Below are 10,738 nucleotides of genomic sequence, written 5' to 3'. Positions count from 1 at the left end.
GTAATAGAGATTTTTAGATATTATTAATATTCTAATAAAATTATTTTCATTCATTTTGAATAGTATTACTTCAAAGTTATTTGATCAAACTTGAATCCTGTATTAACATTGGCAAATGAAGCAGTGACTTAAAAGCTGTATTAACAGATGCATAAGCACTTTCTAATTCAAGAATTCCCACAGTACATTTTTCATTAGATTTTAATATCTTCAATGTTATTTCTTCTAGAATGTCTACACAGAATATGTGTATATTCTGATAATAATACAATGAATCTGCTTCATTATGTTACATATTTCTAAGTTCAAATAAAAATAGTATTACATAAATCTCAGATATGAGAAAAGACTATGTCTACTAAATTAGGGTAAATGCTCTTTGAAAGTTTTCAACACACATTTGAATTTTCTGAATACAGTCAAGTTTTTTAATGGCATAGTAAATATTAGGGATCCTAGCTCCTGTAAGGTTTTTAAACAATTCTGTAACCCTAGCACATTAATAACCACCACATTGGAGACTTTTCAGCCTAATTTATGAAAAAATAGATGATACCCAACATTGCCTCTATTATTTATGTTTTTCTAAAAAAATACAGCTATTGTATGAAAGCAAAAAAAAACTAGAAAAAACAAATAATAGAGAAACTATTATTTTATATATAATTACACATGGCATTTAAATGTAAAATGGTTAGATTTGCAAAGAAAGCTTAGTGTAATAGGCGAGTATAAGAAAAATAATGAACATGAAAATTAATAATTTTATTTGCTGCAAAGATTAGTTCAAAATATATAATCATAAACCCCTCATTAACAGCAATAAATATAGCCGTAAATAATTGAAATAAACAAACAGAAAAGTATGGGTTGTAGATGAAGAAAAAACTATCAAATATTAAATATAATAAAAAGAAAGAAATAAAATGTTTAGCATATTATAGAACAGAAAGTTTGAACATTTGCCATGTAAGTCCTTAAAAAATAATGTAATTCCAAACTGAAACATAATTTTTTTATTTTATTTTACAAATTTGGAAAAGTAATATTATATTCCTCTAAAAGAAATTAAATACATAAAAATAAAATGAAGGAGCCACAATCCCACAGTACATTGTAAAGATACAATAATAAATGAATAATTTATGATGCAGGATTAATACTGTTAATACCTATGATTAAGTAGGCATCAAAACTAATTGGAAAATGAAAAATTATGTTTTTTAGTGGTGCTGACACTCTTGGTTAGCTATTTTAAAACTTGTTTTACTAAGGAATTTGGAAAAAAACACTGAAGACAATTAAATAGCATTTCTGTATGTTACTGTTAAATAATTGTAATATATACAGAAATTATAAAATACAATAACATTTGTGTGTTACTGTAAAATAATTGTAATATGTAAATAATTATAAAATACATCTAACTCGGGCGACAAAAATATATAAAATACTTAAGAATAAAACAGCACAATTATGTAAAATAGAGAAGATAAAAGTAGTAACACTTGATCGAAGTCCCTAAAAGATCTAAGAGACAGAGACATGTCAAAACCCTGGATAAAAAGACCAAAAATTCTAAAGATGCCAATTGACCTAAATAAATAAACATATTCAATGTACTTCTGAACAATGGGAATTTTTGTAAAACTAATTATATTTGAAAGAAAAAATGAAAATAAATATCATATATTTGTTCAAAAGATAAGCAATGAGTGAAACATATTTTCCAAGATTCAAAGATTATTGTAAGAGAGAGAAATGTATAAAAAGATGGCTAAATAGAAACCTCCTGTGAGTATCTCCCTGTGGGAACACCAAATTAAATACCTGTCCACACAAAAGAGCACTTTCATAAGAAGCAAAAATCAGGTGAGTGATCACAGAATCTTGTTTTCACATAATACCAAGGAAAAAGGCACTGAAAAGGGTAGGAAAGAGAGTCTCGCAATGCCTACACCAGCCCTCTCCCATCTCCCCTGGCAGTGTCCTGCAGAGAGAGAACTGTGTGGTTGGGGGAGACAGCCACATGAGTGAGGAATTTTGCTTTGGAACTCCGTACTGCTCTGTCACAGTGAAACACAGCAGGGCAGAATTCTGCTGGTGCCACAGAGGAAGCATCTAGACCAGCCCTGGGCCAGAAGGGAATGCCGTGCCCCAGTGGGAGAAAACGCAGTTTCATCACTGACTGACTAAAGTGGCCTGAGGCCCAGAATGAATTTGGGAGGCAGTCAGGCCATAGAATTACAGTTATTGGGCAAGCCCTGGTCCCAGCTGCGCTGGTCTCAGAGGCAACAGACTTGGGTGTGCATGACCCATTGCAACACCAGCCGTGGCAACCAAGGAGTGCTTATCTCATCCCTCCCCCTACTCCAGACAGTACAGCTCAGGAGGAGACTCTTCACTTGGAGAAGGGAAGAGTACAGAAACATTGTCATGCAACTGGGTTTCCAGCTCAGCTACCGTAAAATAAAGCAATAAGCAGATTTCTGAAGCCCTAATTCCAGGTCTGAGCTCCTGAATGACATTTTTAGAGGCACCCTGGGCCAGAAGGGAATCTGCTATCCTGAAGGGAAGGGTCCATTTCTGGCTGGATTTACCATCTACTGACAAAAGAGCCCCTGGTCCTTGAGTAAACATCAGCAGTAGCCAGGTAGGAGTCATCATGGGCCTTGGACAAGACCCAGTACTGTGCTGCCCTTGGGGATGACCCAGCACACTCCCAGCTGTGGTGGCCACAGAAGTGCTTGCATCATCCCTCCCCCAACTCCAGGCAGCCTAACATGAAGAGAAATTCCTTTCGATTAGGGAAGAGAGAGGGAAGAGAGTGAGAGACTTGCTTAGTAATTCCCCTAGTAACTCAGGGAATTCTTTCTTTTTTTTTCTTCTTTTTAAAATTTTACTTTAAGTTCTGGGATACATGTGCTGAACGTGCGGTTTGTTACATAGGTGTACATGTGCCATGGTGGTTTGCTGCACCTATCAACCCGTCATCTAGGTTTTAAACACGGCATGCCTTAGGTATTTGTCCTAATGCTCTCCCTTCCCTTTCCCCCAACTCCCTGACAGGTCCTGGTGTGTAATGTTCCCCTCCCTGTGTCCATGTGTTCTTGTTGTTCAACTCCCACTTATGACTGAGAACATGCGATGTTTGGTTTTCTCTTCCTGTGTTAGTTTGCTGAAGATGATGGTTTCCAAAAAACATGGAAGGCTTCACGAATTTGCTTTCTTTCTTTTTCTTTTTAACTTTTTATTATTGATTTATTTATTTTTATTATACTTTAAGTTCTAGGGTACATGTGTACAACCTGAAGGTTTGTTACATATGTATACATGTGCCATGTTGGTGTGCTGCACCCATTAACTCATCATTTACATTAGGTATTTCTCCTAATGCTATTCCTCCCCTCACCCCATGACAGGTCCCAGTGTGCGACGTTTCCCACCCTGTGTCCAAATGTTCTCATTGTTCAATTCCCACCTATGAGTAGTAACATGCAGTGTTTGGTTTTCTGTCTTATCATACTCAAGCCTGCCGCTCCCTCTAGGAGTCCATAAAGGGGGCAGCATTGCTGAGCTTAGGGATCCCCCTAGTGCTGATATAGATGAAGTGACCATGGGCTTAGATCACAGCACTCAATCCCTTCTAAATACATGGAAAGCCTTCTCAAGGACCAGTACAAACAAGCCCAGACTCTGAAGGTCGAAATAAATACCTATCTCTTCAATGCCTAGACATTGACAAATGTCCATAAGCATTAATAACATGAAAGGAAACATGACATCTCCAAATGATCTAAATAAAAGCACCACTGACCAATCTTAGAGTGTTGGAGATATGTGACCTTTCAGACAGAGAATTCAAAATGCTGTCTATAGGAAGGTCAACGAACTTGAAGATAACCCAGAGAATTGAGAATTCTATCAGAGAAACACAATAAAAAGACTGGAATAATAATTTTTAAAAATCAAGCAGAAATTCTGGAGCTAAAAAATTCAATTGACAAACTGAAAATTACATCAGTCTCCTAAAAGCAGAATTGATTAAACATAAGAAATAATTAGCAAACTTGAAGACAGACTATATGAAAATACACAGACAGAGAAGAAAAAAATAAAGACACACACCTATAAGATCTAGAAAAAAAGCCTCAAAGGGGAAAATCTAAGCGTTATTGGCCTTAATAGTGGTTGGAGAGAGAGAGTGAGAGAGATTAAAGTAGAAAGTTTATTCAAAGAAATAATAACAGAGAACTTTCCAAGCCAAGAGAGAGATATGAATATTTGTGTCCTGTAAGTTTATAGAACATCAGGCAGGTTCAACTGAGATAAAACCTCCTCGAGCCATAAAATAATAAAACTCTCAAAGGTCAAGGTTAAAGAATGGACAGTGAAAGCTTTAAAAGAAAATAAGCAAATGCCATATAGAAGAGTTCCTATATGTCTGGTAGTAGTGTTACCAGTGCAAACTTTACAGGTGAAGAGAGAGTGGGATGACATATTAAAAGTGCAGGGGAAATAAAATCCAATCTAGAACATTATGTCCAGCAAAATTATCCTTAAAACATGAGGGAGAAATAGGCTTTCCCCGACAAATAAAAGCTGAGGGATTTCAACACCAGACCGTCTTATAAGAAATGCTAAAGGGAGTTCTTCAATCAGAAAGAAAATGATGCTAATTAACAAAAAGAAATCATCTGAATGTAGAAATCGCCCTGGTAGTAGTAGGTATACAAAAAAGACAGACTGTCCTTACACTGTAATTGTGGTGTGTAAATCACTTATATTGTTATTAAATAAATAAATAAATAAAATACAAACCTATCAAAAATAATAATTACAACGTTTTAAGATGTAGAGAGTATAAAAAGATACAAATAGAAACAATCAAATGTCAAAAGGAAGGGTGAATGGAATTAAAGAGTGGACTTTTTTTTAGTGTTCTCTTTGCTTCTTTGCTTGTTTTCCTTTCTTTGTAATCAGAATTAAGTTATCATCTGTTTGAAGTAATTTGTTATAATATATTTTTTGCAAGCCTCATGGTAACCACAAAAAAAAACCTGTAACAGATACACAATATACAAAAAAGAAGACATTAAAACATACTGTTACAGAAAATCACTTCTATAAAAAGGAAGACAGGAAGGAAGCAACGAAAGAAGAAAGGAAGCAACAAAGGAAGGAAGACAAAGAGAAACAATGAAAAAACCAGAAAACAAATAACAAAATGACAGTAATAAATTTTACCTATCAATAATGGCTTTAAATGAAAATAGACTAAATTCTCAAACCAGAAGATGTAAAGTGGCTGAATGAATTAAAAAACAAGACTCGCCTACATGCTGTTTACAATAAATTTATTTCATCATTATAAGTGAAAACATAGAAATACTAAAAGTGGAAGGATCAAAAAAGATGCTTCATGAAAATAGAAACCAAAAAAGAGCAGGCATAGCTGTACTTGTATCAAATAAAATAGATTCCAAGATAAAAACTGTAAAAAGAGACAAGGTCATTAGTAATGATAAAGCAATCAATTCAGTAAGAGGGTATAATAATTATACCCTCTCACTGAGTAAATATATATGCACCCAACACGGTAGCACTAAAATATATAAAGGAAATATGATTACAGCTAAAAGGAGAAATAGATTGCAATATAATCATAGCGAGGAACTTCAGCACCTCACTTTCTGCATTGGATAGATCATCCAGACAGAAAATCAACAACAAAAAATCTGACTTTATCTGCAATATGGACCAAATGAACCTCATAAATATTTACAGAGCATTTTATCCAATGGCTGCAGAATACACATTCTTCTCAGGACATGGAACATTCTTAATTACAGACCACGTTAGGTCACAAAATATGTCTTAAATAATTCTTTTCTAACCACAATGGAGCAAAACTAAAAAGTGAATAACAAGAAAAACTTTGGAAACTACACAAACACATGGAAATTAAACAATATGCACTTCGGGAGGCTGAAGTTGATCACTTGAGCTCAGGAGTTTGAGACCAGCCTGGGCAATATGGCAAAACTCCATCTCTACAGGAAGTACAAAAATTAGTTGGTGTGGCACATGCCTGTAGTCCTAGCTACTTGGGAGGCTGAGGCAGGAAAATCACTTGAGCCTTGGAGGCAGAGGTTGCTTTGAGCTGAGATAGTGCCATTACAATCCAGCTTGGATGATGGGGGTGAAACCCTGTTCCCTATACCATCAAAAAAAAAAAAAAAAAGAAAGAAAGAAAGAAAAGAAAAGAAAAGGAGAGAGAGAAAGAAGAGTAAGAAAACTAAAGATTTTCTGAAAGGAGTGAAAATGGAAACACAACATATCAAGCCTATGGGCCTATGGGGTACAGTAAAAGTACTGATAAGAGTGAATTTTATAGCACTAAGTGCCTATATCAATAAAGGAGAAAAAGGTCAAATAAACAACCTAATAATACATCTCAATGAACTGGAAAAGCAAGAGCAAACCAACCAAAAAATAGAAGAATAAAAAGTAATAATAAAGATCAGAGCAGAAATAATTGTGATTGAGGCTTAAAAATTCAAAATGTAAATGAAATAAAAAGTTGACTTTAAAAAAAAAAAACAAAAAAACAAAATGGACAAACCATTAGCTAGTTGAAAATAGACCACTCAGATCAATAAAATCTGAGATGAAAAAAGTCATTATAATTGACACCTCAGAAATTCAAAGGATTATTAGATAATATTATAATCAACATTTTGCAAATAAGTTGGAAAACTTAGAAAAAAGGGAAAAACTTGACACATACAACCTACCAAGATTGTAATGAGATAGAAGCAATAACAAAATGTCTCCCATCAGAGAAAAACCTAGGAACTTTACTGCTGAATTCTATGAAACATTTCAGGAAGAACTAATACTAATCCTACTCAAACTATTCCAAAAACACAGGAGGAGATAATACATCCAAACTCATTCTGAGGTCAGTATTACTTTGATACCAAAACCAGTAGAAGACACAACTTAAAAGAAAACTACAGGACAATATCTCTGATGAAACTAGATGCAAAAATCCTCAATAAAATACTAGCAAACCAAATTTAACACACTAAAAAGATCATTTATGATCATCAAGTGGGATTCATTTGAGGAACACAAGGAGGGTTCAACACACATACATCAATAAATGAGATACATCATATCAACAAAATGAAAGACAAAAACTATATGATCATTTCAATTAGTGCCAAAAAGTATTTGAAAAAATTCAATATCTCTTCATGACAAAAATGCTCAAAGTACTGGGTGTAGAAGAAACATACCTCAACACAATAAAAGCCAAATATGACCAACCCACAGCTGAATGGGAAAAATTGGAAAACCTTTCCTCTAAGATCTGGAACAAGAAAAAGGAGCCTACTTTTACTGCTTTTATTCAACTAACTGCTGGAAATCCTAGCCAGAGCAATTTGACAAGAGAGTAGAATAAAGTGCATCCAAGTTGGAAGGGAAGAAATCAAATTATGCTTGTTTGCAGGCAATATATTCTCATATTTATAAAAATCTTAAGTTTCCACAAAAAAACATTAGAACTGATAAGCGAATTCAGTAAGATTGCAAGTTACAAAATCAACATACAAAAATCAGTAGCATTTTTATATGCCAATAGTAAACAATCTAAAAAGGGAACCAAGAAAGTAATCTCATTTACAATGGCTACAAATAAAATTAATACCTAGGAATAAATTTAACCAAAGTGAATCTGAAAGATCTCTACCATAAAAACTATAAAACAGTGATGAAAAAGTTGAAGATGACACACCAAAAAAATTAAAAGACATTCCACTGGAATTCCAGGTATTCCATATTCTGGGTTGGGAGAATCAACATTGTTAAGATGTCAATATTACCCAATGCAATCTATACACTGATTGCAATCCCTGTCAAAATACTGGTGACATTCTTGCTAGAAATATAAAAAATAATCCTAAAATTTATATGGAACCACAAAGTCCTAGAATAGTTAAAGCCATACTGTGCAAAAGGAACCAAACTGGAAGCATGACATAACTTTATTATAAATTATACTACAAAACTGTAGTAACCAAAACAGTATGCTACTGGCCTTAACACAGACAGATAGGCCAATGGAACAGAATAGAGAACCCAGAAATAAATTCATGCATTGTAGAGGTGTCTAATCTTTCAGCTTCCCCAGGCCACATTGGAAGAATTGTCTCGGGCCGCACACATGAAATACACTAACATTAATGATAACTGATTAGCTAAAAAAAGAAATCTCATAATGTTTTAAGAAAGTTTATGAATTTGTGTTGGGCTGCTTTCAAAGCTGTCCTGGGCCACACGTAGCTCACAGGCCACAGGTTGGACAAGATTGATTTGTAATCAGCTCATTTTCAACAAAGCTGCCAAGAACATACACTAAGAAAAGAACAATCTCTTCAGTAAATGGTGCTGGGAAAACTGGATATCCATATACAGAAGAATGAAACTAGACTCCTATCTCTCCCTGTGTATGAAAACCAAATAAAAATTGATTAAAAATTTAAGAATTGAAACTATAAAATTACCAGTAGAAAATTTTGGGGAAACACTCCAGGACATTGATCTTGGCAAACATTTCCTGAGTAAGACCCCCAAAAGCACAGGCAACCAAAGCAAAAATGGACACATGAGCTCACATTATTTGGAAATGCTTCTGTACGGCAAAGGAAGCATTTATCAAAGTGAGGTGACAACCCCCAGAATGGGAGAAAATATTTGCAAATTGCTTATCTGACAAGGGATTAATAACTAGAATATATAAGGCAAACAAACAACTAAATAGGAAAAAAGCAAATAATTTAAAAATGAATAAAAGGTCTAAATAGACATTTATCAAAAGAAGATATACAAATAGCCAAGAGGTATATTAAAAAATTCTCAACATCACTAATCATCATAGGAACAGAAATCAAAACTACAAAGAGATATCGCATTTCAACTGAAATGGCTTTTGTCAAAAAGACAGATAATAATGAATGCCAGCAAGGATATGGAGACAGACTCCTACATTGTTGGTAGAAATGTACATTAGTACAACCACCATGGAAAACAGTATGGATATTCCTCAAAAAACTTAAAATAGAACTAACATATTATCCATTAATCCCATCACTGGGTATATAACCAAAATAAAGGAAACAATGTCAAAGAGATATCTGCACTCTTATGTTTATTGCAGCACTATTTACAATAGCCAAGATATTTGAAAGCAACATAAGTGTTCATCAATAGATAAAAAAATGTGGTACATATATACAATTATTCAGCCGTAAAAAAATGAAACCTTGCCTTTTGCAACAGCATGGATGACACTGAAGGACATTATTTTAAGTTAAATAAGCCAGAGACAGAAAGACAAATATTTTGTGTTCTCCCTTATATGTGGGAGTTATATATATAAATATATATATGTATCTTGGAGACAGAGAGTAGAGTGATGGTTACCAGGGTCTGGGAAGTATAATAGGGAGGGGTAGGGATAAGGAGTACAATGGGTACTCTTGTACTAATGGGTGCAAAATAGAGTTAAATAGAATGAATATCAAGTATTCAGTAGCACAATAGGATAACTGTAATAACAATAATTTATTGTATATTTTAAAATAACTAAAAGAGTAGAACTGGAATATTTCTAACACAAAGAAATGATAAAAGCTGGAGGTGATGGATACTCCAGTTACCCTGATTTGATCATTACACAATGTATGCCAGCATCATACATATGCCTAATAAGTATATACAACTATTATATACTCAGAATTAAATTTAAAAATTAAATAGTTTTGTGAAATTATATATAGGAATTTAAAGTGCAAATAATTATAAAAAACAAAAGAACCTAGAATAAAATCCTATAAACCAACTTCTCTATGTCTGATATTTTACTTAATGCTAATGGTAGAACTACAGGCCAGGTGCAGTGGCTCATGCCTGTAATCTCAGCACTTTGGGAAGCCGAGGCAGCTGGATCACCTGAGGTTGGGAGTTTGAGACCAGCCTGACCAACATGGAGAAACCACGTCTCTACTAAAAACACAAAAAATTTGCCAGGTGTGCTGGCACATGCCTGTAATCCCAGCTACTCGGGAGGCTGAGGCAGGAGAATCACTTGAACCCAGGAGGCAGACGTTGCAGTGAGCCCAGACCGTGCCATTACACTACATCAAAACTCCGTCTCCAAAAAAAAAAAAAAAGTATAATTGCAAACCAGTAGGAAAACTGTAAGTTATTCAATTAATGTCCTATTAGTTATTCAAGCTGTTTAGAATATTCCAGATGGATTCACAATTACCTTCAATTCATTTAGAATTATCTGTATGGTTTAATATACATAAATGTATATAGACATTAAAGGATATATCCAAACATATTCAATCAAAGAAATATAATTTAGAAAGAGAGTTTTGTGTGAACTCTTTCTATGTAAATACAAAATGCAAAAATTTCAGAAAAGATAATTCATGTGGGTACATAAATAATTCTCTATGTGCTATGATATTCAAGGTTGAAAAGTCTCCTACAAATCAATTAACATTTTTAAAAAAGATAAACAGCTTACTCTCAGAGTAAAAAATGAAATAGGCCACTACATTTGTTAAAGTATAACCTAACATAATTATTCAGGGATATTTGAATAAAGCAACATTGAGATGCCAATTATTTCTCACCCAGATATTAACAAATTAATCAT

Source organism: Chlorocebus sabaeus, chromosome 7 (assembly GCF_047675955.1).
Source record: "Chlorocebus sabaeus isolate Y175 chromosome 7, mChlSab1.0.hap1, whole genome shotgun sequence".
Taxonomy (NCBI): Eukaryota; Metazoa; Chordata; class Mammalia; order Primates; family Cercopithecidae; genus Chlorocebus; species Chlorocebus sabaeus.
Note: the sequence above shows the minus strand (reverse complement) of the source record.